Below are 5,481 nucleotides of genomic sequence, written 5' to 3' on the forward strand. Positions count from 1 at the left end.
CCTCACTTCATAGCGTAAGGTAGAGAGCCCCTTTCGTGCGTCAATATCCAATCCATTCCACTTGTTCATATAGGGGGGGCTCAAGCCCCCCTAAAATATTCTTAAGCCCCCCCAAATCATTTGGTGTTTTTTTGTTTGTTTTTTACAAATAAATGCCAACATATTCATTATAAAGTGGCCCAAACATGAGTTTAAATAAATAATCATATAACCTGTTATTATTCACTCAGTTTCCCCTCACTTCGTAGCGTAAGGTAGAGAGCCCCTTTCGTGCGTCAATATCCAATCCATTCCACTTGTTCATATAGGGGGGGCTCAAGCCCCCCTAAAATATTCTTAAGCCCCCCTAAATAATTTGGTGTTTTTTTGTTTGTTTTTTACAAATAAATGCCAACATATTCATTATAAAGTGGCCCAAACATGAGTTGAAATAAATAATCATATAACCTGTTATTATTCACTCAGTTTCCCCTCACTTCGTAGCGTAAGGTAGAGAGCCCCTTTCGTGCGTCGGTATCCAATCCATTCCACTTGTTCATATAGGGGGGCTCAAGGCCCCCTAAAATATTCTTAAGCCCCCCTAAATCATTTGGTGTTTTTTTGTTTGTTTTTTTACAAATAAATGCCAACATATTCATTATAAAGTGGCCCAAACATGAGTTGAAATAAATAATCATATAACCTGTTATTATTCACTCAGTTTCCCCTCACTTCGTAGCGTAAGGTAGAGAGCCCCTTTCGTGCGTCGGTATCCAATCCATTCCACTTGTTCATATAGGGGGGGCTCAAGCCCCCCTAAAATATTCTTAAGCCCCCCTAAATAATTTGGTGTTTTTTTGTTTTTTTTTTTGTTTGTTTTTTTACAAATAAATGCCAACATATTCATTATAAAGTGGCCCAAACATGAATTTAAATAAATAATCATATAACCTGTTATTATTCACTCAGTTTCCCCTCACTTCGTAGCGTAAGGTAGAGAGCTCCTTTCGTGCGTCGGTATCCAATCCATTCCACTTGTTCATATAGGGGGGGCTCAAGACCCCCTAAAATATTCTTAAGCCCCGCTAAATAATTTGGTGTTTTTTTTGTTTGTTGTTTTTTTTACAAATAAATGCCAACATATTCATTATAAAGTGGCCCAAACATGAATTTAAATAAATAATCATATAACCTGTTATTATTCACTCAGTTTCCCCTCACTTCGTAGCATAAGGTAGAGAGCCCCTTTCGTGCGTCGGTATCCAATCCATTCCACTTGTTCATATAGGGGGGGCTCAGGCCCCCCTAAAATATTCTTAAGCCCCCCTAAATAATTTGGTTGTTTTTTGGTTTTTTTTACAAATAAATGCCAACATATTCATTATAAAGTGGCCCAAACATGAGTTTAAATAAATAATCATATAACCTGTTATTATTCACTCAGTTTCCCCTCACTTCGTAGCGTAAGGTAGAGAGCCCCTTTCGTGCGTCGGTATCCAATCCATTCCACTTGTTCATATAGGGGGGCTCAAGCCCCCCTAAAATATTCTTAAGCCCCCCCTAAATAATTTGGTGTTTTTTTTTGTTTTTTTTTTACAAATAAATGCCAACATATTCATTATAAAGTGGCCCAAACATGAGTTTAAATAAATTATCATATAACCTGTTATTATTCACTCAGTTTCCCCTCACTTCGTAGCGTAAGGTAGAGAGCCCCTTTCGTGCGTCGGTATCCAATCCATTCCACTTGTTCATATAGGGGGGCTCAAGCCCCCCCTAAAATATTCTTAAGCCCCCCTAAATAATTTGGTGTTTTTTTGGTGGTTTTTTTTACAAATAAATGCCAACATATTCATTATAAAGTGGCCCAAACATGAGTTTAAATAAATAATCATATAACCTGTTATTATTCACTCAGTTTCCCCTCACTTCGTAGCGTAAGGTAGAGAGCCCCTTTCGTGCGTCGGTATCCAATCCATTCCACTTGTTCATATAGGGGGGCTCAAGCCCCCCCTAAAATATTCTTAAGCCCCCCTAAATAATTTGGTGTTTTTTTGGTGGTTTTTTTTACAAATAAATGCCAACATATTCATTATAAAGTGGCCCAAACATGAGTTTAAATAAATAATCATATAACCTGTTATTATTCACTCAGTTTCCCCTCACTTCGTAGCGTAAGGTAGAGAGCCCCTTTCGTGCGTCGGTATCCAATCCATTCCACTTGTTCATATAGGGGGGGCTCAAGCCCCCCTAAAATATTCTTAAGCCCCCCTAAATAATTTGGTGTTTTTTTTGTTTTTTTTTTGTTTGTTTTTTTACAAATAAATGCCAACATATTCATTATAAAGTGGCCCAAACATGAATTTAAATAAATAATCATATAACCTGTTATTATTCACTCAGTTTCCCCTCACTTCGTAGCGTAAGGTAGAGAGCTCCTTTCGTGCGTCGGTATCCAATCCATTCCACTTGTTCATATAGGGGGGGCTCAAGACCCCCTAAAATATTCTTAAGCCCCGCTAAATAATTTGGTGTTTTTTTTGTTTGTTGTTTTTTTTACAAATAAATGCCAACATATTCATTATAAAGTGGCCCAAACATGAGTTTAAATAAATAATCATATAACCTGTTATTATTCACTCAGTTTCCCCTCACTTCGTAGCGTAAGGTAGAGAGCCCCTTTCGTGCGTCGGTATCCAATCCATTCCACTTGTTCATATAGGGGGGCTCAAGCCCCCCTAAATAATTTGGTGTTTTTTTGTTTGTTTTTTTACAAATAAATGCCAACATATTCATTATAAAGTGGCCCAAACATGAGTTTAAATAAATAATCATATAACCTGTTATTATTCACTCAGTTTCCCCTCACTTCGTAGCGTAAGGTAGAGAGCCCCTTTCGTGCGTCGGTATCCAATCCATTCCACTTGTTCATATAGAAAATGCCCACATCACTCAAATTCCAGCCCGTATTTTCTCCGCGACCTTGCTTGCGGTCCTGCAAGTGTACGAAGCACATTATCTTCCTTTACAATGAGTGAAGCTGCACAAAACCTTGTGTGTGCAATTGTAAATCATTTATTTTTTAAGTTTTGTGTTTCTTGTAGAATCTATATAAAGTAATATACATAAGCCTATTGTTAAAATAATGAAAAAAAACATCATTAAATATATTTGTTTTATTGTATTGTTACATTAATAGCTGCTTGTCAAACATTTCATAGGATTTTCAGAGGGAGGGAAAACCAAGACATTTAATATAAAATGTAAAATGAATAAATACATAAAAAGAAAAAGAAAAGATATGGTCAAAAGCCATCGTCCCGGGGAGCATTTCATTTCTTCCATCCATCCATCCATCTTCTTCCGCTTATCCGAGGTCGGGTCGCGGGGGCAGCAGCCTAAGCAGGGAAGCCCAGACTTCCCTCTCCTCAGCCACTTCGTCCAGCTCCTCCCGGGGGATTCCGAGGCGTTCCCAGGCCAGCCGGGAGACATAGTCTTCCCAACGTGTCCTGGGTCTTCCTCGTGGCCTCCTACCGGTCGGACATGCCCTAAACACCTCCTTAGGGAGGCGCTCGGGTGGCATCCTGACCAGATGCCCGAACCACCTCATCTGGCTCCTCTCGATGTGGAGGAGCAGCGGCTTTACTTTGAGCTCCCCCCGGATGACAGAGCTTCTCACCCTATCTCTAAGGGAGAGCCTCGCCACCCGGCGGAGGAAACTCATTTCGGCCGCTTGTACCCGTGATCTTGTCCTTTCGGTCATAACCCAAAGCTCATGACCATAGATGAGGATGGGAACGTAGATCGACCGGTAAATTGAGAGCTTTGCCTTCCGGCTCAGCTCCTTCTTCACCACAACGGATCGATACAGCGTCCGCATTACTGAAGACGCCGCACTGATCCGCCTGTCGATCTCACGATCCACTCTTCGCTCACTCGTGAACAAGACTCCGAGGTACTTGAACTCCTCCACTTGGGGCAAGATCTCCTCCCCAACCCGGAGATGGCACTCCACCCTTTTCCGGGCGAGAACCATGGACTCGGACTTGGAGGTGCTGATTCTCATCCCAGTCGCTTCACACTCAGCTGCGAACCGATCCAGTGAGAGCTGAAGATCCTGGCCAGATGAAGCCATCAGGACCAAATCATCTGCAAAAAGCAGAGACCTAATCCTGCAGCCACCAAACCGGATCCCCTCAACGCCTTGACTGCGCCTAGAAATTCTGTCCATAAAAGTTATGAACAGAATCGGTGACAAAGGGCAGCCTTGGCGGAGTCCAACCCTCACCGGAAACGTGTCCGACTTACTGCCGGCAATGCGAACCAAGCTCTGACACTGATCATACAGGGAGCGGACCGCCACAATCAGACAGTCCGAAACCCCATACTCTCTGAGCACTCCCCACAGGACTTCCCGAGGGACACGGTCGAATGCCTTCTCCAAGTCCACAAAGCACATGTAGACTGGTTGGGCAAACTCCCATGCACCCTCAAGGACCCTGCCCAGAGTATAGAGCTGGTCCACAGTTCCACGACCAGGACGAAAACCACACTGTTCCTCCTGAATCCGAGGTTCGACTATCCGGCGTAGCCTCCTCTCCAGTACACCTGAATAGACCTTACCGGGAAGGCTGAGGAGTGTGATCCCACGATAGCTAGAACACACCCTCCGGTTCCCCTTTTTAAAGAGAGGAACCACCACCCCGGTCTGCCAATCCAGAGGTACTGCCCCCGATGTCCACGCGATGCTGCAGAGTCTTGTCAACCAAGACAGCCCTACAGCATCCAGAGCCTTAAGGAACTCCGGGCGGATCTCATCTACCCCCGGGGCCTTGCCACCGAGGAGCTTTTTAACTACCTCAGCAACCTCAGCCCCAGAAATAGGAGAGCCCACCACAGACTCCCCAGGCACTGCTTCCTCATAGGAAGACGTGTTGGTTTCTTCCCGTGCATTTAAAAAAAAAATATATAATAATAACAATGAATCATTTCTAAGTCTTTGTTAGCCGTTTGTGAAGTTTTGTGCTCGTGCGTAACATTCGCTCGCATCCTGTGCATCTCCTGGGGGCAAAGCCCCCCCTGTCCTTAAAAGCTAGTGACGCCCCTGCAAACCACGAACCATTAAAACTTTTTTTTGTACTTTTTCCCTTTTAATTATGGACTCATTGGGATAAACTATGTGTGTGTGTACTGTACCATCATGGACATGCGCTTGCTGTAAATGGTTTATAATGATTTAAAAACAAGTTTTTCAGCTTTTATTTTTTTATTGGGTACCTTTATCATTTTACGTAATAAATGTAAAATGTTTTTGGTGGATTGAAAAGTTTGAACGCAACAAAACCAATACATTAACCTGTTGTAGAGCAAACAAACATCTGCCTGCTATCCAGAACTTGTATATGTTATGTAAGCGGTGTTAATTGGGGTAATAATTAAGCTTGCTGAGCAGAGAACTTCTTGATATCATCTTTTCTTTATTGCAGATAATCTACAAGGGAC

This window comes from Nerophis lumbriciformis, linkage group LG04 (assembly GCF_033978685.3).
Source record: "Nerophis lumbriciformis linkage group LG04, RoL_Nlum_v2.1, whole genome shotgun sequence".
Lineage (NCBI taxonomy): Eukaryota > Metazoa > Chordata > Actinopteri > Syngnathiformes > Syngnathidae > Nerophis > Nerophis lumbriciformis.